Below are 25,251 nucleotides of genomic sequence, written 5' to 3' on the forward strand. Positions count from 1 at the left end.
ATTTTTTAAAGATTTATTTATTTTAGAGAGAGAGAGAGAGAGAAAATGCAAGCGGAGGAGGGGGGACTAAAGGGGGGGGAGTCTTTTTTTTCCAGATACAATTACTGTTGTTGGTTTTTTTTTTTTAAACATATAATGTATTATTTGCTTTGGGGGTACAGGTCTGTGATTCATCAGTCTTACGCAATTCACAGAGCTCACCATAGCACATACCCTCCCCAATGTCCATGTCCATCACCCAGCCATGCCATCCTTCCCATCCCCTTTACCTCCAGCAACCCTCAGTTTGTTTCCTGAGATTAAGAGTCTCTTATGGTTTGTCTCCCTCTCTGGTTTCATCTTGTTTCATTTTTCTCTCCCTTGCTCTATGATCTTTGGTCTTATTTCTCAATTCCTCATATCAGTGAGATCATATGATAATTGTCTTTCTCTGATTGACTTATTTTGCTTATCATAATACCCTCTAGTTCCATCCACATCGTTGCAAATGGCAAGGTACTGTTTTTTTGATTACTACATAATATTCCATTGTATATAGAGACCACATCTTCTTTATCCATTCATCTGTTATGGACATCTAGGCTCTTTCCACAGTTTGGCTATTGTAGACCTCGCTGCTATGAATATTGGGGTGCACGTGCTCTTTCGGATCACTACATTTGTATCTTTTGGGTAAATACCCAGTAGTACAATTGCTGGGTTGTAGGGTAGCTCTATTTTCAACTTTTTGAGGAACCTCCATACTGTTTTCTAGAGTGGCTGCACCAGCTTGCATTCCCACCAACAGTGTAAGGGGGTTCCCCTTTGAGAGAGAGAGTCTTAAGCAGACTCCATGCTGAATGTGGAGCCCAACACAGAGCTTGATCCCACGACCCTGAGATCATGACCTTAGCTGAAACCAAGAGTCAGACGGTTAACCGACTGCATCACCCAGGTGCCCCTGTAGTTAAAATTTTAGATATAAATAGGTTTTCAAGGAAAGATAAAACATTGAAGAGAAACTTTTTTGTTTACTAATATAGCATGAGTATATTATGTTATGAAGAAATAATAAAATATGGTATGTCCATAGAATGTAATAATATGCAGCCATCAGAAATTGTGTTGTACAAGTATACTTAATGAAAAGGGTAATTGATCATTCTGGCTGTTTTAAATGATCATTATGTTTTAGGTGAAAGCAAAAAATGGATTATAAAATAACATGAGCAAAAAATATCATTTAAAAAAGAGAGGATTGTGTGTTTGTGTGTGTGTGTGTGTGTGTGTGTGTGGGTGTGCATGCTCTCCAGTTTATTTAGTTTACCCTAGCTTTATTAGATTTGGATATTAGTATGGATAGTATATTAGAGGTGGGGTGAGGATAGTATTTTTTTTTCTTAAGATTTTATTTATTTGACAGAGAGCACAAGCAGAGTGGGAGGCTTCACAGAGAGAGGGAGAAGCAGGCTCTCCACTGAGCAGGGAGCCTGACATGGGGCTCTATCCCAGAACCCTCGTATCATGACCTGAGCTGTAGGCAGATGCTTAACCAACTGAGCCACACAGGTGCCTCAGGGGTGAGGGTAGTATTGAAGGCAAAGAAAACAGGCTGTTGTAGTTACCTAAGTAAGAGGGAATAAAGGCCTTTCATATGACAGGAAATGGAGGAAATCTAATAAGAGAGATAGTAAGATGATAGAATTGATGGAATTTGGTGACATTTTTGTGTTGGGGTGGATGCTGTGTGTGGTAAGAAAGGAGAATGAGTTTCTAGTCTTGTATGGTTGGATGAATGGTAGTACTAATTCCTGTTTATTTCATAGTCCCTGCAATGTGAGAGTAAGAGCATTGAAAATGTCCAATTATCTATTTTAAGAAAAAAATCAGTGACAGGCAGTATCTAGGGAGAGGTGAAAGTGAGAAATAATTTCTTTTGAAGAGCTTTTAGACAAACTTGCCATTTTGATCTACTCCCCTTCCTTTTACTCTTAATTCTTATTTATTTATTTAAGATTTTATTTATCTGTTTATCAGAGAGAGCACACAAGCAAGGAGAGGGGCAGAGGCAAAGGGGAAAGCAGGCTCCTCACTGAGCAAGGAGCCCACTGCAGGACTCAGTCCCAGGACTCTGGGATTATGACCTGAGCCAAAGGCAGACACTTAATGGACTGAGCCACCCAGGCGTCCCCTCTTAATTCTAATTTAACTAGTAATTTCCAAGCCTGAATTTTAGCATTTATGGGGTAACATAAATCCCTGTGCTATCTTTAGGATCTTGTTTTTTGTCATTCACTTTTATCAAAGACCCTAAACTCCTTTTTATTGTAGACCCTAAAGAAGTTCATTTTGACAATATTGTGATATAATCAGGTAGGAAGATACAAGTTTTTAAAAGTTATCACTTTTTAGAAGGGGGCATTAGGGAGTATTAGCAGATTTTATGCTTTTTTTGGAGATAGCATCAGTGTTGGGCTGAATCTTTCCTTTATTGAAACAAATAATCAAAAATACCTTGAAGATTGCTTGGTGGGCTGAGTTTCTCTTTTAGTAGAATGTTCTGGCTTTTTGAAAATAAATCTCTAGCCTTTTAAAAATAGCTTTATTGAGATATTATTTCATACTGTAAAATTCACTCATTTAAGGTATATAATTCAGTGTTTCTTTTATGTTTATGGACTATGTGACCATTACCATAATCTAATCTTACTTTAGAACATTTTTAACATCCCAAAAAGAAACCTGTAATAATCATTCCCCTACTCCTCCCACTCCATGCCACCCTCATCACCTCTAGGCAACTACTAATCTGTTTTCTGTCTCTATAGATTTGCCTGTTCTGGACATTTCATATAAATGGGATCATATAATACTTACATACCTCTTGACTTTTAAAGTGTTTCCCTTCCCAAATTTATTCTTTTTGTGTCTCATATTTTTAAAGGTCATTTGAAAGTATATAGTATTTATAGCTCTATCTTGCCTGATAAATTTGCTTGAGTCTTCATATTTGTGTCCCGTGGTTTAATATAATACTTTGTACACAATATATATAAAATAAATAATTTGTAGTATTTCATGGTTTTTTATGGACATTAAAAGATATGCTTTCTTGATATTGTCCCAGTGTCTGAATTTCATTTACTGTTTCTTATTTCCATTTTCCCCCCATTTACTTTTTTTTTTTTTTTTTTACTTTTTAGCTGAATAGTGTTTATACTTACACTACTAATGGAAAGTTTTTTATACCCGCAGATTTATGTAGTTACATAGTACTTGGTAGGAGAGAGGACAGAAGTTTACTGAAAATAAAATGAAGCCCTTTAGGAAATTGTTAGGTTTATCATTTTTTAAAAATCCTTTTTATATTTAAGTAATCTCTGTATCCAACATGGCTCTCAAACTCAACCCTGAGATCAAGAGTTGCATGCTGTACCAACTGAACCAGTCAAGTGTCCTGAAACTGATAGGTTTATCTTAAATACTTCATTTCTCAGTTCCTTTATAGCTTTCCTCATTGTATAATCTGGGTCACCCTGATGGAAGGATTCTGCCTAATGTAACATCAGTTGTGTTTAGAACTGCCTTGGTATACCTGCTTGATTGGTGTCCTCTCCCTGGTGTTCTTCCTCCCCATTGCACAAAGAAATTCAGAAAGGATGTTAGAGTATGTACATTCCTGTAGTTAGCATTTATTTGTTTATTTATAAAGATTTTATTTATTTATTTGACAGAGAGAGACATGGTGAGAGAGGGAACACAAGCAGGGGAAGTGGGAGAGGGAGAAGCAGGCTTCCCGCTGAGCCGGGAGCCCAATGTGGGGCTCCATCTCAGGACTCTGGGATCATGACCTGAGTGAAGGCAGATGCTTCAGGACTGAGCCACCCAGGTGCCCCTGTAGTTAGAATTTAATTAGTGCAAATAACCTTGGATCTATGAGTGCTATCTCCTATGTGTGATAAAAGGCAGAAGATTTTTCTTCTCTTTTTTTTTTCTTCCTCTTTTTGAGTTTTGCTGCCTATGGCTTTTTTGGAATTTTTTTTCTGTCATATGTTTATATTTGACAAAAGGTGAAAAGCGCACTTGGGATTTCTATAAATTGCCGGATGAAATATAACAAACATTATTTTAAATTCCATAACTGAGCTTGTAAAAAAAAAAAAAAGTAAGGAAAATCCTCAAGGGCAAAAATATGGGGGGAATTAAAAATTACAGTGGTGAGTACAAAGTTAAAACTACAGCTGGCCCTGGGTAATGAAGAGGCTTCAGTCATCACAGCCAACAGCCGTACAGGAAAGGGAGACTTTCCTGCTTCCCTCCATAAAGCTAGGTTCCTCAAAAGGTAGTCGCACCATTGAAAAGATGATCTAGAAAAACATTTGTCTAGTGATGTGATGTCACATACTGTATGAGTTCTAAGTGAAAGAGTTTTTTCTGAGAATTTGTTACCATGGGCTTATTCTCCTGTAATTTTGGTTTAGAATGTCCCTCTTTCTCTGCAGTTTAGGAAACCCAAAGCGGAGAAATTAATTTATAAAGTAGTCCTGAATCAGTGATAGTCATATGGCATCAGGCTGAAAAAAATACAAAACCTCTTTATGGGAATATCTTCAATATAGGCCATACGGGATTTCCACAACCAAAAGTGCTCTGAAGTTTTTTTTGTTTTTTTTTTTTAAATATAGAACTTTAAAAAATATAATCATTGAAATTTAAAACTCAGAGGACAACATCAATGATAAGAATGGATAAATTGTGGCATATTCATGCAGTAGAATACTATAAAGTAATGGAAATGAATAAACTGTTGCTGTGCACAAGATCATGGCCTAATAAAGGTAATGCTAAATGAAGGACACAAAAGCATATGTACTATATGATTTCATTTATATAAAGCTATAAACCCTAACATGCCATGTTAAAAATCATGATAGTGAGGGAAAAGACAGTGATTGGTAGGGAGGGTGAAGGAGCTTTCTAGAGTGCTGGATTTCTTGACCTGGGTGGTAGTTACATGACTTTCACTTGGTGATAATTCATTGAGTTTATGATTTGTGCATTTGCTCAATCTAGTAGAAAGCAGGAAAGGAAAATATAATATATAAAAGAAAGGATAAATAGAAGGCATAGTAAAAGATGGTAGAAATTAACTCAAATGCATCAGTAATCATACTAAAGTAAGTGAATTACACTTAGCACTTAAAAGACAGATGGCCTTTTATAGCGTGTTTCCAAGGTGGCTGATGTTAGTTCATTCCTTTACATATATGCTATTCTCCCTCCTGAAGGTCAGGTTTATTCCCCCACTCATCTTGAATCTGGACTGGCTTTAGTAACTTGTTTGACTGATAGAAGATACCAGAAGTGACATTTGGGGACTTTTAAGGCTAGGTCATGATATGATTTTGCAGCTTCTATCTATCTTTCAACATTGCTTTTTTGGAATGCTCTCCCATGGAACACAGTCTGGGAACCCAGCTGCTCTGCTGTGAGAAGCCCAAGCCAGATGGAGAGGCCAGCTGAGCTCTCAGCCAGCAACTAGCATCAACTGCCAGCCATGTGAGTGAGTGAAGAAGTCATCTTGGACATTCCAATCCCAGCAGACATCATATGGAGAAAAACTCAGGCCCCAGGCATGGAACCAGGCTAGCCATCTTCAGTCATTAGAGCCACTCTGCCTGAAGCCCTAGATGTCATGGAGCAGATACAAACTATCTCCTATGCCTGTCTGAATTCTTGGCCCTCAAAATTATGAACATAATAAGATGATTGTTGTTTTATGACATTAAGTGTTTGAGTATTTTGAAAAGAATTTGGTACCTGCAAGTGTGGTGCATCTATAACCTAAAATTTAGATTGGCTTTGGAACTTGGTCATGAGTAGAAGCTAAAGGGACTTTGAGGAAACTGTTAATCAAGTCTTGAAACACAGTAAGAAAAGTATTATTGGAGGCTGAATAACAGGGAATCACTGTTACATAATGGTACAAGTTTTGTTAGCATTGTCAAATGTGGGAACATGGAAGATAGAAAATGTATCCAATGAATTGGATTAATCAAAAGAGATTTCCAGGCAGAATGTTGACAGGCTACTTCTTTCTGCCTATCTAGAGATGAATGAGGTAGAAAATGAACTATATTCAGTTTTTAAGCAGAATTTATAGAGGAAATGTTTCTAACCCAGAGTCTGTTGTGTTTTAAAATAAAAGTTTTTCTTATCTCCAGTTGTTCTAGATGGCTAATGGCCTAAAAAATGGCTTCAGAGCAAAGGTAAAATTCAAGATTCTACCAATAAAATGTGGCCTCAGTGTAAAGATCTCAAGAGTGCAAATATAAATCCCTTTGTTAAGACTTCAGAAAGATAAAAGGCAGTGCCTCATAGAATGTTTTAGCTAGATAAAAAGATGTCCAAAGATCTTAAAAGAATACCTCTTACACCCTCTCTCTTAAATAATAGGGCTTCTAAGGAACCTAAAGATGTTTTCATACCATAGCCTTAGAACACAGAACTTAAGATAGAGAAGGTTGATATGGCTATGTCTCCTGGAATGAACTCATGTAGGAGTTGTAGGAGATCTGCAAGGTTTTAAACACATTATACTAAAAGAAGCAGGTTCAGCTTGGTTAAAAAGGAACAGAGACAGTAAAAACTGAAAATAAACCTTTGGACTTCTAATCATCTACAAGCAGGAAGCAGGCTGAGAAGGCTACTCCATTGCAAACGTTAACCATCTCTTATGTGAAAGGAAGGATGACTCAGAGGTGGAGCAGAGAGTTTTGAAGAATCATTCTCAGGGAATAGGATTGGGCTGTAATAAGGAACTGGTGACTTGTGTCTGATTAAATTTCAGAATTGCTATGGACCAGTAACTTCTATGGGTTTCTTGTTCCTTCCCCTTCTTCCTCATATTTTGAATGAGAGTGTAATTGTGGTTATCCTGAGTCAGTCTCACTGTTGTACATTTGTGTGTTGGGTGTGTGGGAGCAGATAATTTGTTTCTTTATTCAGATCAAGAGGAGCTATACTGTGCCTGAGGAACTGCATCTGAGGAGCCTCAATCTCACCTGGACCTGAATTAGATAATCAAGATTCTGGATATCAAGCTGATGCCATTAAGAGATGAGACTTTTGAAGGTCTTAGAAGAGGGTGAGTGTGTTTTGCATGTGGGAGGGACTCGTTGGGGCCAGAGGGTGGTTATGTGGTAGCTTTTCTCCAAAGTGGCCGTTGTTAATTTCTTCCTTGCCATTCAGAGGTGGAGTCTATTGTTCTCCTCCCTTTGAATCTAGGCTGGCTTTAGTGACTTGCTTGACCAATTGAATGCCACTTTCTAAGACTTCTGAGGCTAGGTTATAAGAAGCCTTAAAGCTTCTGCCTATGCCTTTTGGAATACTCACACTTAGAACCCAGCTACGATGTTGTAAGAAGCCCAAGCCTGATGGAGAGGACACATGTAGGCACTGGTTGATAGCCCCAGTGAGCTACCAACAAATGGCATCAACTTTCAGCAATGTGAGTGAGTGAAGGAAGCATGTTGGATGGTCCAGCCCTAGTAAACAGCACCTGGAGAAGAACTGGGGTCTCAGACAAATAGCTCCTTTTGAGACATCCTGGCCATCTTCATCCATTCAAGTCATCCCATCTGAGGTCCCAGACATTGTGTATCAGAGACCTGCTATTTCTGCTGTGCCCTAATAGAATTTGTGGCCCACAAACTTATAAGAAAAATAAAATGATTATTGTTCACCACTAAGTTTTGGGGTAGTTTTTTATGTAGTAATAGATGACTTAACATCATCAGATTGGATATAAAAGAATTCAGCTCTGTGCAGTTTATAAGAGGCATACCTAATAGAACATAAAGAATCAAATTGAAAGTGAGGTATGGAAAAACATGTTCTAAAAGAAAGCTGGTATAGCTGGGCATTAGTAAGCAAAATTAACTTGAAGGTAAAAATCATCATTAGAATTTTAAAAATCCATCACAAAAAAATTATAAAAGGAATAATTAACCAGGAAGCTGTAATAATTCCAAATCCTATGCATCCAATACTATATGGTCTCAAAATATGTAGATAGAATATAGGAGGAATGAATACATACATAATTTTAGGAAGACTGATGACTCTACAAAGTAGAACACTGTAACACACTTTTCTCAGTGATTAGAGGCCAAACAGACAAAAAAATTGAGAAGATTTGAACAAATGACCAACAAGCTTGATTTGGTGGGCCTCTACAGAGTCCCACACATAATAGATGAGAATATCCTTTCTTTTTAAGCAGTTTTTAGAAAATTGTACAAATACTGAATTCATGAAGCAAGTGTCAACAAAACCAATGAATAGTATGCTCTTATACTTAATTTAATAAAGATTGAAATTAAACTAAACGATGATAAAAGTAACTATATATTTGGAAATTTAGAGGCTTGGCATACTTCTTTTTTTTTTTTTTTTAAGATTTTATTTATTTATCAGAGAGAGAGAGGGGGAGAGAGCGAGCACAGGCAGACAGAATGGCAGGCAGAGGCAGAGGGAGAAGCAGGCTCTTCGCCGAGCAAGGAACCCGATGCGGGACTTGATCCCAGGACTCTGGGATCATGACCTGAGCTGAAGGGAGCTGCCCAACCAACTGAGCCACCCAGGTGTCCCGGCTTGGCATACTTCTAAGTAACTCATAGATCAAATAAAAAATAATACAAATCAGAAATAAAGCTAACTTACTAAAACTGACTCAAGATGAAATAAAAACCTGACTAGGCCTATAATCATCACATATATTAAATTATAAGTAAAAATATATTGAAGGTATACAATTTAAAACATTTTGGCATAGATATACAACTATGAAACTGTCATCACAGTTAAGATAAAAAATGTATCTATCACCTCTAAAGTCGTCTTGCCCCTGCCAACCTACCCTCATCCCTAGGCAATTACTGACCTACATTATGTTACAATAGATGAGTTGGCATTTTTTTGTACTTTTATATAAATGGAATCATGCAGTGCATAGTCTTTGGGGGCGGGAGTTTATAGTTGTTTCACTTAGCATCATTATTTTGAGATTCATCTATGCTGTTGAGTGGTCAAATGTTCATTCCTTTTGCTTCTTAGTAGTATTACATTGTATGGCTAGACCCACTCTGTTTTTTCACCTACTGATAGATATTTGGGTTACTTCCAGTTTGGGGCTCTTAGCCACTGTGAACATTTGTGTATAAGTACTTGTAGACATATGCTTTCATTCTTTTGTTAAATATCTAGGAGTATAATATTTAGATCATATAAATATGTTTAACTTCTAAGAAACTGCCAAACTCTTTTCCAAAATGGTTTTGCTATTTTACATTCCCACCAGAAGTATAGGAGATTTTGAGTTCCTCTACATCCTTGTCAACACCTGGTATGGGCAGTCTTTATTTTTAGCCATTCTAATAAGTGTGTAATACTACAGCATATAGTTGAGTTTTGCTTATTAATGCAAATGACAATCTCTGTTGTTCAATTGACTATTTATATTTAAAGTGATTATTGATATGGTTAGGTTTAAATCTACTGCCTTGCTATTTGTTTTCTGTTTATTCCATTCTAGTTTTATTTTTCCTTTCTTTCTGTCTTATTTTGGGTTAATTAGATATCATTCCCTCATATTTCTTTGTTGGCATATTTGTTTTATTTTGTTTTAATGGTTGCTTTAGTATTTGTAGTACCCATCTTCAGCTTATCATAGTTTGCATTTATTTTTTTTAAAAGATTTTATTTATTTATTTGACAGAGAGAGAGAGATCACAAGTAGGCAGAGAGGCAGGCAGAGGGAGAGGGGGAAGCAGGCTCCCTGCTGAGCAGAGAGCCAATGCAGGGCTTGATCCCAGGACCCTGAGATCATGACCTGAGCCAAAGGCAGAGGCTTAACCCACTGAGCCACCCAAGCGCCCCTCAAAAGGTTTATTTCAACATTTCTTCTAGTACAGACTTGCTGGTAATGAGTTCTTTGGTATACCTCAAAGTGTCTTTATTTCACCTTTGTTTTTGAAACATATTTTTTTCTTGAGTGTAGAGTTGTAGGTTGACCATTTTCGCTTTTGCATTCCCTTAAAGCTGTTGTGTTTCTCTGTTGACTTGCATTGTTTCTGATGAGAAATCTGCTGTCATCCTTATCTTTGTTTCTCTATATACAGTGTGTCTTTTTTTCTGGCTGCTTTTAATATTATTTTTTTATCAATGGTTTGAACAATTTGATTGTGTTATTGATATAGTTTTTCTTGTGTTGTTCTTCTAGGGGCTTCATCAAACATCTTGAACCTATTGTTTTCTTTCTTTTTTTTTTTTATCAAATTTGGAAAAAATAGTTTTTCCAATTTTTTAAAAAAGATTTTTAAAATTTTATTTGACAGAGACACAGTGAGAATGAGAACACAAGCAGGGGGATGGGAGAGGGAGAAGCAGGCTTCCCGTGGAGCAGGAAGCCTGATGCAGGTCTCGATCCCAGGACCCTGGGATCATGACTTGAGCCAAAGGCAGAGGCTTAGCTAACTGAGCCGCCCTAATGCCCCTTCAATTGTTTTCTAAAATATATTTCTGTCCCTATTCCCTCTCCTTTAAGAAACTCAAATTACAAATATATTAGGCAGCTTAAAGTGTTCCCACAACTCACTGATGGTCTTTTTCTCCCTTTTTTCCTCTGGTTCATTTTATTTTATTTTATTTTTTTTTTTTTTAAGATTTTATTTATTTATTTGACAGACAGAGATCACAAGTAGGCAGAGAGGCAGGCAGAGAGAGAGGAGGAAGCAGCCTCTGGTTCATTTTAGATAGTATCTTTTGTTGTGTCTTCCAAGTTCACTCATCTCTTACTTGGTTTTATCTATTTTGCTGTTAATCCTTTGCAGTGTATTTTTCATCTAAGACATTGTAATCTCTAGAAGTTCGATTTAGATTTTTTCTTATATCTCCCATGTTTCCATTTATTATTTTAAAAAGATTTTATTTATTTATTTGAGAGAGAGAGAGAGAGAGAGAGAAAGAAAGCGCACAAGAGGGGTAGGGTCAGAGGGAGAAGCAGACTCCCCACTGAGATAGGAGCCCAAGGTGGGACTCGATCCCATGACCTGAGCCAAAGACAGTTGCTTAACTGACTGAGCCATCCAGGTGCCCCCTCATTTGTTTTTTGTTTTTTGTTTTTTAAATGGAATACAGGTGAGGATGCCTGGGTGGCTCCGTTGGGCATCTGCCTTTGGCTCAGGTCATGATCCCGGGGTCCTGGGATCGCAATCCATGTCAGGCTCCTTGCTCAGCATGGAGCCTGCTTTTCCCTCTGCCTGCTCTGCCTGTTCTGCCTGTAGTTCTCCATGCTTCTCTCTTGCTGACAAATAAATAGAATCTTTAAAAAAAAAAAAAGAAAGAAAGAAAATGAAATATAGGTATAGTAACTATTTTAATGTCCATGTCTAATTCTGACATCTGTGTCAATTTTGTATAAGTTGCAGCTGATTCTCCTCTTTATGGGTCATATTTTCCTGTTTCTTTGCATATCTGTTAAATTTGTTTGGATTCTAAACATTGTGAATTTTACCTTGTGGGTACTGGATCTTTTCTCTTTCTTCTATCACAGCTAAGTTATCGTTACACTTTTACCCTTCTTGGTCTCCCATTTAGGATTTGCTAGGTTGGACCAGAGCAGTTTTCCATCTAAGGTAGTTTTATCCCACACCCTTCTTTTTTTTAAATTATTATTTTTATTAACATATAATGTATTATTTGCCTCAGGGTTACAGGTCTGTGAATCATCAGACTTACACATTTCACAGCACTCACCATAGCACATGCCCTCACCAATGTCCATAACTCAACCACCCTATCCCTACCCCCCTTCCCCCTAGCAACCCTCAGTTGTTTTGTGAGATTAAGAGTCTCTTATGATTTGTTTCCCTCCAGATCCCATCTTGTTTCATTTTTCCCTTCCCTACCCCTCATAATCCCCTGCCCTGCCTCTAAAATTCCTCATATCAGAGAGATCATATGATAATTGTCTTTTCTCTAGTTGACTTATTTCACTCAGCACAATACCCTCTAGTTCCATCCACATCATTGCCAATGGCAAGATTTCATTTATTTTAACGGCTGCACAGTATTCCATTGTGTATATATACCACATCTTCTTTATCCATTCATCTGTTGATGGACATCTAGGTTCTTTCCATAGTTTGGCTATTATCCTACACTCTTCTGAATACTCGATCCAGTGCTCTGTAAATTGGGGGCTTTTCCATTCTAATTGGTATTCCTGAGTGCCATTCAAGAATAAGCATTATTCCTGTTTTATTTGAGTGACAGTGTTCACTCAATACTTTGCTTTTTTTTTATTAAAGATTTTATTTATTTATTGGACAGAGAGAGAGATCACAAGTAGGCAGAGAGGCAGGCAGAGAGAGAGGAGGAAGCAGGCTCCCCGCTGAACAGAGAGCCTAATGTGGGGCTCGATCCCAGGACCCTGAGATCATGACCTGAACCGAAGGCAGAGGCTTAATCCACTGAGCCACCCAGGCGCCCCTCACTCAATACTTTGAATGGTCCTCTAATACTTTGAATGGTCCCTTACATGCAATCACTGATCAATACACTTAAGGGGCACCCAGTACCATATTACCAGAATGCTCTCTGTGTAGCCTTCTCTTCTGCAACACACTTTACTGCAAACTGTATCTGCCTTGGTCTCTCCCAGACTCTCAGCTCCATCTCCTCAACTAAGATAGACTTCTGGGCTCTACCTGAGTTCCTTCTCCCTGAGCCATTCCCTGGAAATGGTCTCAATGTAGTAAGCTAAGGCATTCATAGAACTCATTTCACTTGTTTCCTATCTCTCAGGGATCACTGTTTTTTTATTCACTGCCTGAACAGTGTCTTCAAAACCATTGTTTCATATATTTTACCAGTTTTTGTTTGTTTGACTTAAGCAGGTAGGTTAATATTGTACCTTTTATTCCTTATTGGCTGGAAATGGAAGTCCCCTGTTTATTTATTTATTTTTTATTTTTATTTTTTAAAGATTTTATTTATTTATTTGACAGACAGAGATCACAAGTAGGCAGAGAGGCAGGCAGAGAGAGAGGGGGAAGCAGGCTCCCTGCTGAGCAGAGAGCCCGATATGGGGCTCGATCCCAGGACCCTGGGACCATGACCTGAGCTGAAAGCAGAGGCTTTAACCCACTGAGCCACCCAGGCGCCCCTGTTTATTTTTTTAAAACATTTTTTATTTAAAATCATTTAATTAATATAAATGTATTATTGGTTTCAGAGGTATAGGCCTGTGCTTCATCTACGTAATACCCAGTGCTCTTTACATCACATGCCCTCCTTAATGTCCATCATCCAGTTACCCCATTCCTTCACCCTTCTCCCCTCCAGAAGCTCTCCATTTGTTTCCTATATTAAGAGTCTCATTCTCATTCTCTCTCTCTTTTAGAGATTTTATTTATTTACTTGAGAAAGAAAGAGAATGAGAGAGCATGAGAGGGGAGAAGTCAGAGTGAGAAGCAGACTCCCTGCTAAGCAAAGACCCTGATGTGGGACTGGGTCCTGGGACTCCAGGATTATGACCTGAGCTGAAGGCAGTTGCTTAACCAGCTGAGCCACCCAGGCACCCCTCCTTAAGAGTCTTTTATGGTTTGTCTCCTTCTCTGGTTTTGTCTTGTTTTATTTTCTATGATCTTCTCTTTTGTTTCTTAAATTCCACATATCAGTGAGATCATTTGATAATTGCCTTTTTCTGATTGGGAAGTCCCCTATTTTTTTTACTTTTTATGTACTTAAAATGTCTTGTGATAAATACATAAACCAAACAAGTATATTTGTCAAAGATGAAGTAGTGATTAGGATTTTCCAGACTTCAGTTAAACTTGACCTTTTTCTCCTCAAGCATTTTGAGAGTCTAAAGTTTTATATTTTAGGTAGTTCCTTTTTCTTTCTCCTTTCTTTCTTAGATTTTATTTACTTGAGAGAGAGCATGAAAGAGAGAGAGCACACAAGCAGGGAAAGGGAGAAGCAGGCTCCCTGCTCAGTGGGGAGCCTATCGGGGAACCTGAAACGTGGCTTGATTCCAGGACCCTTGAGATCATGACCTGAGCTGAAGGCAGACGCTTAACCGACTGAGCCACCCAGGCATCCCATTCCTTTTGCTTTGATTCTAGTAGAGTTCAGTGATTATCTTTTTATTTATTTATTTTTTATAAGGTTTTTTTTTTTTTAGTAATCTCTACTCCTGACATGGGGCTCGAACTCATGACCGGGAGATCAAGAGTTTCATGTTCTTACAAATGAGCAAATGAGCCGACCAGGCACCCCCAGTGATTATCTTTAAAACAAAGAGATTTATTATGTTCTATTATTGTATGAATAGACCAATATTCTTGTACTACAGGCCCTGAGGCCTGAATTCAGTATCACTATCTTGTTTCATAATACCTTCCAAAAAGCATTAGGTGGTCATTTTTTACTTTAAAACCCATCTACTAATCTGTTCTGATTTGATCTTGTGATCTCAGGGAAGAACCCTCCCAGGAATAGAATAAAGAAACACATTACATCTGAGGCTTTAAAAAAACTATTTGAAGATCCAAATATTAAAATCATTTTAATATCATTAAACCCTTCTACAATGGAGTCATTTAAAAAAGAAAAGGAAGCACTGTCCTCTAGCCTAGTTAATGAATTATTTAATTTGAATACTATTTTATTATAAATAATTGATTTCCAAGATTTCCTGAAGTAGGAAGACTTATGTTCTTATTTTTCTAATAGTTTAAGGGAAGTGATAAGGATGTGAATTATGCTGCCTGGCAGTAATAAAGGAATGAAAGATATGGGGTTGGGCTTGATTTTGAATAGAGTGATTCTGAAGTTAAGATGAGAGAGTTTGTCAGTCTTCTCAGAGAAGAAGTAGGGATCTGATAAGAGTGGAATAGGAGGGGCAGAAAAAGCTTGGAGTAGCTGTTTGGGGGCCATCTTGAGTCAATATGATTTTTCACCTTTCTGGGGATGGGAATGAGGAATTCTCTTGGAGGATTCTCACTTGTTACTTTCAAACTCTTGCTTTCTCTTTTCTACATTCAATATGTAATTTTTGATTAATTGAAAATAAATGGGAATGAAATTTTTTGAAAATACTTTTTTTTCAAAGCAGGAAAGTATACTGAAAAATAAAAAATCTTCAAATCATTAGTTTCTGTAGCTTTATTTTTGGCCAACTAGAATAGTACAGTTTTTATTGTATCAATTTATAGCTCTAGAAAGGTAGACAAATTTCAGACTTTTTCTATAATATTTTTATAAAAGTGAAATCTAGTTAAAATTTGCCTTGGAGTATAAAAGATTAGAAGACATGACACAGAAGAGTTCAGGGCTGCTCAGGAGTTCGTGAGGACGGGATAGCCAACTCTGGGTGTTTACATGTATATGTATGTTTGTAAGTATGTATTTGTAGCTAGCATCAACTGTTTAGAGCTGCAGTCTTCTCTTTCTGTCCCATCTGTTGCTTTCCTGGTGTAGTGTATTATATTTATTTACAGCATCTGCTATGTTCTTTTCTTTTTCTCCTATATGTGCGTTCATGAGTCATTCTTTCAAGAGCACCCAAATTTGTTGAACTGACTTAAACTTCCAAGTTTTTGTTGGAATATTGGGCAGAGATCAGTGTATAGAGGTTCCTAATGGAGAATCCATAAGGCAAGGAAGTGATGAGCTCTGTGTGTTCTGAGATGACCAGCTTTCTTACCCTGACCGGGAAGGATTATTTTGCCAAAGTCTTTGCATGGTGTCAGTGAACTGGAAAGAACTGGAATTGAGGACTCTAACTTCCAGCTTTGGCAAATCTTAATGGAAAAGAGAAAAGATCACACGCACAAAAAAAGAACTTGGTCCATAGACTTTGTGCCAACTTCTCTCTAAAGAGAAATGTTCTTAACCTTGTAGATTAACCATGTGATTAAAATTCTTCATGTCCTTCTACAATTGTGAGCAGTAATTTCTCTCTTTAAACCAGGACATCCAGGCATCTGGGTAGGCTCAGTTGATTAAGCATCTGCCTTCGACTCAAGTCATGATCCCAGGGTCCTGGGATCAAGTCCTAAGTCAGGCTCCCTGATCATCAGGGATTCTGCTTCTCCCCCTATGTTTTCCCCCTGCTCATGATCTCTCTCTCTCAGATAAATAAATAAAATCTTAAAAACAGGACATGCCCCCTATAAATTTTAGACATATTGAACCAACTAGTTTTAGAGATTTTTTTTTAAAAAGATTTGTATTTATTTTTTTGTCATAGAGCACGCAAGCAGGGAAATTAACAGGCAGAGGGAAAAGCAGGCTCGCTGCTGAGCCAGGAGCAGGATGCAGGACTTGATCCTAGGACCCTGGAATCATGACCTGAGCCGAAGGCAAATGCTTATTAACCAACTGAGCCACCCAGGTGTTCCTCAAAGCAACTAGTTGTTTTTCTTTCTTTCTTTTTTTTTTTTTTTAAGATTTTACTTATTTTTTTGACACAGAGAGAGATCACAAGTAGGCAGAGTCAGGCAGAGAGAGAGGCGGAAGAGGCCTCCCTCTGAGCAGAGAGTCCCATGCGGGGCTCAATCCCAGGACCCTGAGACCATAACCTGAGCTGAAGGTAGAGGCTTAACCCTCTGAGCCACCCAGGAGCCCCAACCAACTAGTTTTAGAGCAAATATCCAAAGGGTGAAAATGAAAGAATTGAGTCTCGATGATATAAAATGCAGTAGTAATGTGAGGTGATATAGTGATAGACATACTTAGATGGTTTTGTGTGTGTTCTAGAGCAGTAGTTCTCAAACTTTTTGGTCTCAGGACCCTTTTACATTCTTAACAATTTGAGGATCCCAGAATTTTTGCATATGTGGGTTATAGCTATCAATATTTACTGTATTAGAATTAAAATAGAGAATTTAAATTTATATAACAATAATAAACACATTACTATTTCTTTTCAAGTCAGAAACTTTTAAAATATTTATGTATTTTATTTGAAAATAATAAGCCCATTACATGTCAACATAAATAACCATATGAAAGATAACTATATATTTTTTGAAACAAAACATTCAGTGGAAAGAACAGCATTGTTTTGTATTTTTGCTAATCTCTTTGATATCTGGCTTTATTAGAAACAGCTTGAATTTCATATCTGGTTTTGCATTCAATCTGGTGCATTGCCACACTTCATGTATCTTGTGGACAACTCTACTGTACACTTACGAGATAATGAGAGTAAAAAAGGCAAATATCATCTTAGTATTATAACTAGAATAATTGGCCCTCAAGCACCCCTGAAAGTATCTCATTGTATTTAGGAGTTTTGGAAACACTGTTCACAAATCATTTATCTGTGGGGAAAAAGAAACACAAGAGTTTTCTCCATTGAGGGGCACCTGGGTGGCTTAGTTAGTTAAACATCTGCTTTGGCTCAGGTCATGATCTCAGGGTCCTGGAATTTGAGCCAGGCTCCTCCCTCAGTGGGAAGCTTGCTCTTCCCTCCTCCACCCCCAGCTTGTGCTCTCGCCTCTCAAATAAATAAATAAATAAATAAAAGCTTTAAAAAGAAAACAAAATTTTCTCCATTGGGTAAAGCAAAATTTTCCATGTGTTTAATCAGTACTGACTGTTTAACCTACTAATTTAGCAGTATAACATTCAGACTCCAGAATTGAAGTGGGTGTTTTAGTGGAAACCTCTAAGCACCGAACCGGGAGTCAGTCCCAGTTCATGTGCTTTTTAAAAGTAGTTGTTTAGTGTTTTTGCAGGCTGTTGTTAACAGTTGGGAGAAGAAAATTGAGCTAGATCCCTGGGTAATAACTAAAGAATTTTAGAGATTAAAAATGACCCTTAAAGATAATCTAGTCATAAAGTTTTAGATTTCAGAATTGAAAAACTGCCAGAGAGTTCATCTAATCCAGTCCATAGGCTTTTGAATAATTACAACTAGTACTTGTTATATACAGGCTAAGTACTTTACAGTCTCTTTCTTTCTCATCATTTTGAACTTTACTGTTTCTTTTTAAAGTTTTTTGTAATAGGGGCACCTGGGTGGCTCAGTGGGTTAAAGCCTCTGCCTTCGGCTCAGGTCATGATCCCAGGGTCCTGGGATCGAGCCCCACATCAGGCTCTCTGCCCCGCAGGGAGTCTGCTTCCCTCTCTCTCTGTCTGCCTCTCTACCTACTTGTGATCTCTCTGTCAAATAAATAAATAAAGTCTTTAAAAAAAAAAAGTTTTTTGTAATAGAAAATATCAAAACATATGCCCCATTACCTACCTTCAGCAATTGTTAATAATGGCCAAATGTTTCATGTATACCTCTACCCACTCCACCCACTCCCCTAAATTATTGGATGCAAGTTTTAGATATTTTATAGTTTTACCTGTATACATTTTTATTTCTATCTATCAAAAGTAAGGGTTTTAAATAAATAACCACAGTTCTATTATCACACTAAAAAAATTAATAATTTTTAAAAAAGATTTTATTTATTCATTTGACAGAGATCACAAGTAGGCAGAGAGGCAGGCAGAGAGAGAGGAAGGGAAGCAGGCTCCCTGGCGAACAGAGAGCCCCATGCGGGGCTCAATACCAGGATCCTGGGATCATGACCTGAGCCGAAGGCAGAGGCTTTAACCCACTGAGCCACCCAGGCGCCCCAACAATAATTTTTTAATAGCATCAAAACCCCATGGTTTGCATTTCTGATTGTGTCAGTTATACATACATATTTTTTCAGTGTGTTTGGTATGCAAACAAATTTTGTTCAGTGCAGTTGATTGTCACTTAAAAGTCTTCTCTTTGTCTTTCTCTTCTCTCATTTTTTGTTACAGAAACTGGGCCATTTGTCTTGTCAGATTTTCTTGAGTCTTATTTTTGCTGATTATATCTCTATGATGTCTTTTAATGTGTTCTTTATCCTCAACATTTCCTATAAATTGGTATTTAGATTTAGAAGTTTGCGCAGACTTCTTCAGAGTGGTGATACTTTCATCAGGAAGTGCATAATGTCTTTCTTTTTGTGATGTCAGTGGCTATTAATGATTTTTTACTTAGATCCATTAAATCATTAAGAGCTCCAAATGATGATATTCCAATCTATCATTATTTATTTATTACATGTAGTACTTCTATAAAAAGAAACTTCCCCTTATCTACTCTTTGATTACCCTGTAGTTCATTTGGGAAAGTCAGGATGAATGCTTGATTCTTTCCTTTTATTTATCAATTTTCAAAATAATGAATTGGTTCACTAGCATTATCCAATGGTGACTGACTATGGGTCTTGTTTGGTTTGTTTCTGATATCATTATGAATGATTTTAAATATAAGTATAAATATAAATATATATAAATACACACACACATATGTAATTTTTTTTTAAATTTTAAGTAAACTATTCCACACATGGGGCTGGAATTCATGACCCCTAAGATCAAGAGTCCACATGCTCTACGGACTGGGCCAGCCAGGCACCCCTAATATTCTTTAATATATTTCAGTCCGTTGCTGCTATCACACATTATTCCTCTTCTGGTGATTTTACATATTCGTTTCTTCTAAAAGACTAAGATTGAAGATGAGGACATGTCTTAGTCATCCTTACGTCCCTAATGCTTAGTGTATGGCTTTCAAATATTTGTCAAATGAATGAATGTTCTGAGCAGCATTTAAAAATATGAGTTCGGGTCACCTGGTGGCTCAGTTGTTAAGCGTCTGCCTTCGGCTTGGGTCGTGATCCCAGGGTCCTGGGATCGAGCCACGTATCGGGCTCCCTGCACAGTGGGAAAACTGCTTCTCCCTCTCCCACTTCCCCACTTGTGTTCCTCTCTTGCTGTCTCTCTCTGTCAATAAATAAATAAATAAATAATAATTTTTTTTTTTTAAGTGAGTTCATTTTAGCAGCATGACAGAGAAACAGTGTTCAAGTATGCCATCCCTGCTTGATCTGAAGAGTTGATAGAACAGTGAAAAATATTTTGGGTGACTGTAAAGGAAAAAGGTGTTTTTAAAAAGTGAATGCTATTTAATTGCTACTTGTTAGCAGATATGGAATGGTTTAATCTGTTGTTTCCAGTGAATTTTTTCATTGTTTTTTTTTGTTGTTGTTGTTCAAAGGAATAAATAAGAGTTTTGTTTTTACTTCTCTAAGTAACAATTAACTAACTGAGCCATCCAGGCGTCCCTTCTATAAGTAACATTTAAAAGCATCCTCTTTCCTCCCCATTCTTTTTTCCCTTAGTATAAGTGGCAAGGAACATTCACATCATCACAAACATGTTTCCCATGAGTTTATCCATTTGTTTTACAGCCTCCCCACATTATGAGAAAGTAAAGCAAAACTAACTTTAAGTACTCACAATATTCTATTTATATCATTTATTCTTACCACAACATTATTATGTAGGTAAGATTATTATCATCCTCCCTATATTATGAGTGAAGTAATTGAGGCACAGACATTAAGTAACTTGCCCAAGGTCACACAACTAGTGAATGTTAGAGCCAGGATTCAAATTATGCATTCTTTGTTCAGAGCCTTTGCTGTTAAATTGCCTTTAGTGACTTTACCACAGACTCTTTATAGGACGGGATGGTGTTCATAAAAGGATTTTATGGTCATGAATTAAAATAGTGTCACAAAATCTTTCATTTTATAACAATAAGTAATTATGGCCAAACCAGGTTTTTTTTTAGATGAAACTTTATTCCCAGAAACATGAATTCTATTTTTTCCCTAGTCATCATTTTGTAGGTTATATTAAGGCAAATAAATATGAACTGTTAAAGCATAAGTTCTTATTATCCTCTGTGAAAAAATTAAAATTCACAGAATTTGCAAATCTTAAACATTTTTAGGAACTTGTAAAACAATTTGTTTGCCATCACTTTCCATGTGATTAGGTGATTATAACTTGCTTTGTGCGGGTACTAAGCATTCATAGCATTCTCATACATGAGCCTGGAAGAGGCACTTGTTCTAGTTTCTTCACTCCCCTTGCTTCCTTCATTATCATGAATTTATGCATGATAAAGTGAAAATATCCCATAAGCACTATAATAATCTGTAATTGTCACAGCTGAGACTGTAGCATATATAATAGAGTTTACTAGTTGTGCAAAATTTCCTGCTGACTGCTGTATGTCACTCTTTCTCTCTCACTCAATAAGATTGAATGTAGTATGAGAATGAAAGTGACATTAGTAGGGAAAACTTTGCATCTAATTTAGTTTCTTCATAAGAAGGTGCTTAAGTACTTTTAGAAATAAGTGTACTTGGGACACTGTTACAGCTTGGCTTCTAGATTGAGAAACACTCTGAAAGCATATTACTTAGCCAATTTTCTTCAAATTAATAGAGCAAAGGCATCTAGTATTATTTTTTTTTTCTATCTTTGAAACTAGTTTTGGGAAGCTCAGTTTTAATGGTTGAGGAAAAGGAATTTTTAAAAAAGGAAACAAGAAATAACAATACTACACTTATTATAAGTAATATTCTGCTGATTTCCTAGGACCAAGAGATAGAAAATATTCTTACAATATATTAAAGTTACATGCAAATATATATATGTCCTTTCAACTAATATTACTGTCTGGATATGGCTTTGAAAGCATTCTAGTAGAAGCCATGAATTGATAATAACTACAGAATAAAACTTACCTAAGGGAATCTAACACACAAAAGTTTTTCAAACAGAAAAACAATAAAAGCAGCAACAACATATATTCTTATAGATCAGGGCTTAACATGTCGAAGTCATTCAAATATTTATAGGAATTTCCCCTTAACTATTGAAATGTAGTATAATCCCACACATATATAGTATAATTCATTCATAAATGAATTTATGTGTGATATTGGGAATAAGACTCAGATATGGGGCGCCTGGGTGGCTCAGTGGGTTGAGCCTCTGCCTTCGGCTCGGGTCATGATCCCAGGGTCCTGCGATCGAGCCCCGCATCGGGTTCTCTGCTCGGCGGGGAGCCTGCTTCCCCTTCTCTCTCTGCCTGCCTACTGTGATCTCTCTCTCTCTGTCAAATAAATAAATGAAATCTTTAAAAAAAAAAAAAAAGACTCAGATATGATTTGTTCTTTTATTTTTTGTTAAGTAGTCTCCACACTCAATTTGGGGGCCAAACTCACAACCCCAAGATCAAGAGTCATGTGCTCCACTGACTGAGCTAGCCAGGTGCCCCAGATATGATTTGTTCTTAACTAAGAAATTCATTTTAGAGACTGTAAATTCACTTTTAGGAACTTATGTCATAGTGTGATTATTCATTTATTTGTTAAGAAAAGTGCTTTATTCCGTTTGGCTTATTCAGTAGTAGTGGAGAACGATTGTTTGGATTAATGTTCATATTATTTCTCTTTGTATGGATCTAACCAATTATTCTGCAGGACAAGTAACATTAATTCAGCTCTTCTTTATTCTGACTGGTATATTCTAGCTGGCATTCCAATATATGTTTAGTTGATAGGATAATTAATTACTTTGTGTGCCCATCATAAATGTTATTTATTTGGATACATTTGCCTTTCCCTATTTTTTTCTTCTTAATTGGTTTGACTGCATTTCTAAACTCTGCTCATTAGACTGACAGCCAAAAAAACCCCACATGTCTGAGGAAGGTGCCAGGAAAGTGTTAACACTCCAATTTCCCTACTCCTCATCCCTTAGTTTTTAGTAGTCACTGAATTCAGATGAGTTAGTCTCTCAAGAGACTGGTAATCTGTTTAGGACTACTGTAGGGGAGGGAATTAACATTTGAATATCTTTTATGTATCAGGTCCTTAACAATGTGTTAACTCATTTAATTCTTAGAATTCTGTGAGGTAGATGGTACACCAGTTTCATGGGTAAAAATGTTGAGACTAGTTACCAATTTACCCTAAGTCATACACCTTAAATAAAAAAACTGTCATTTGAACCCATCTCAGTCTCCAAATACCTCTACTACACCATACAAATCTCACGTCCACTACACCACTGTATTATCTGAGCATGCTGTCTTCTGTTAGTAAATATTTCAATAAATTGGGGCAGATAATGGGATTAGTAAACATACCAAGGAGATTACAAAGATATATCATGTATAGGAAATCACAAGACTGTAAGATAACATAGAGTTTTGGATCTACCACCTAACAAGTGCATCTTGGGCAAGTGATACATTGCAGCTTCCCTGTGTGTAAAATAAGGATAATATCTGTTCTACCTTCCCAATGAGGTATTGAGAGAGAGGGAGGGGGAAAGAGGAATGTGTGTGTGTGCGTGTGTGTGTGCGTGCGTGTGCGTGTGTGTGTGTAAGCTTCAAAAATCATGAAACTTGACAAATGTAAAGTATTCTGTATTATGATTATAGAGAGTCCTGTGGCTGGGTGGATTGGTATCATTCTTTTAACTAAGGAACAATTAGTTGATCTTGGCCATTGAAACTCAAAGAAATAGCACCTGTCAATCACAGTCATTTCTTGGAAGGAAGAATTGAAAAATGCACAGCAGTTACTCTCCTTGACCTCTTTCTCTGAAAGGGAATTTGATTAGGCAAGCTGGTTTCATAATAGAGTAGAGCTTCTCTCTCCTCTCCAGGGAATTGAAGCTGAGCAGCCAGACTTGTTCTGTGAAGCTAGAGCAATCCGGTTTTAAAGGATTTAACTAAATTTATTGTGATTAAGGTTTTATGAGGGATGTACACTGCAGAGCAGCAGCTTTAAAAATATTACATATGAGGCAGTCTGTATCCCTAGATTGGGAACAGAAAACTACAACTTGCTGAAGCTCAGGGAATATTCCTCAGCAATTCTACAACATTTTGAGAAGAAACTTAGATTCTGAAAGCAGAAAAAGAGGCAGTATGGGACCAGTTGTACAGACTGTAGAATTGAGTCCTCATCCAGGCATTATTTGGTATTTCTTCAGTCCTTTCTTAGTGGGCAGACTTGTGGACTTTTTCCATTATATAGAGAAAGAAAATTAAAACAACTCTCAACACATAATAAACACACTATAAATATATGAGTGTTTAATAAAAATAACTATAGAATTATGCCAATTATGTCTTTAAGATGAAGGCAGTGAATAGCCAGGGAAATGAGTTTCTGTAACTACAGGCATTCCTGCAGGATTACCACATGCCCTGGTAGAACTCAAATTGTCTCTAACTTGGAGTATCTTGCTCTCTCATTTTTCTCAACAGTTGCTGGCCTTGCTGAGGGTTTGTATGTATATATGCAGAGTTAGAGCCGCTGGTTAAAGTAATTAGGCCAAAGTCAGGATGAAAATAGATCAGTCAGTTTTTTCTAAGAAAAGACTTTCTACATTCCTACTGTTCCCTTTGTCTGTTAAATTGATTTTGAACAAATATATAGCTGTTTTAAGTCCCTGGAATCTTAGTACCTCAAGCCAGGCTCTTGGTTCTGCTGCTTCAGTCTTACCTCTTCCAGTACGTGTTATTTAAAGAATCTGATTAGAGACCTGAAAATGTGGTTACAAGAGTCTTCTTTTGGGGGAATCATTTAGTATTACTCAAATCATATTTGCTGAAAGTAGAAAGTCAAGGAAGTAATAGGAAGAGGAGAGGCAAGGCTACATAGAGGGGGCCAGTGAGGAACCATTGACCCATAAACTGTAAACTTCTTTTCCTTTTTTTTTTTTCTTTTAAGACTTCCTATCCAATTAAGCACTTTCTCAAAAGATCAGAAGCATCTAGGGAAGAAAGATAAAATTATTTTTGGTGCTGTGTTGGCCTTCACTAGGCGAACACAGCACCAAAACACTAGGTTTAAATATTTTGACTTTCTAGAGAAGCATGCAGTTGATAATGAGAGTAAATTTCTGGGGTTTATTAATAAGGGAAGCTTGGGATGCTTATACCTACACTTTATATGATATGAAAGGTAGAATAAAAATTTCAGGACCTTCTGATACTAGGTGGTTGAACAATAAGTAGAAGAAATGGTTTCTGGAAATAGCCTTGTAAAGACAAATGTATATTTTCATATTAAATTAAACTTGCTAAGTTAAGAGTCTTTACTCTTGCCTGGTGAGATAAAGTTTTTAGAGACTTTATGTTTTTCTCTCTAAGATTTAGTGTAAGGTATGTCAACCTTGCTGAAGTAGGTAGCCAACTTGCCAAATTGCATATGTATTGTGTGTGCCTACCACAATGTGTGACTGTAAGTAAGGTAGCTGGGGATATGACAGGAATGGGTTGTAGAGCAGCGT

General features: G+C 37.0%; 1 protein-coding gene and 1 long non-coding RNA gene across 3 annotated transcripts in view; both read left to right on the top strand.

The window, feature by feature from the left end:
- The window catches only part of AHCYL2 (adenosylhomocysteinase like 2), a 165,089-nt gene that overhangs the window by 35,565 nt on the left and 104,273 nt on the right, over window positions 1–25,251 (top strand). The gene's annotated exons all lie outside the window — the stretch shown is intronic.
- LOC131829749 (uncharacterized) lies at window positions 1,258–5,764 on the top strand. The gene is made up of 2 exons (XR_009352974.1): window positions 1,258–4,817; window positions 5,445–5,764. It is a non-coding gene; the product is annotated as an uncharacterized LOC131829749 (long non-coding RNA).

Source organism: Mustela lutreola, chromosome 4 (genome assembly GCF_030435805.1).
Source record: "Mustela lutreola isolate mMusLut2 chromosome 4, mMusLut2.pri, whole genome shotgun sequence".
NCBI lineage: Eukaryota > Metazoa > Chordata > Mammalia > Carnivora > Mustelidae > Mustela > Mustela lutreola.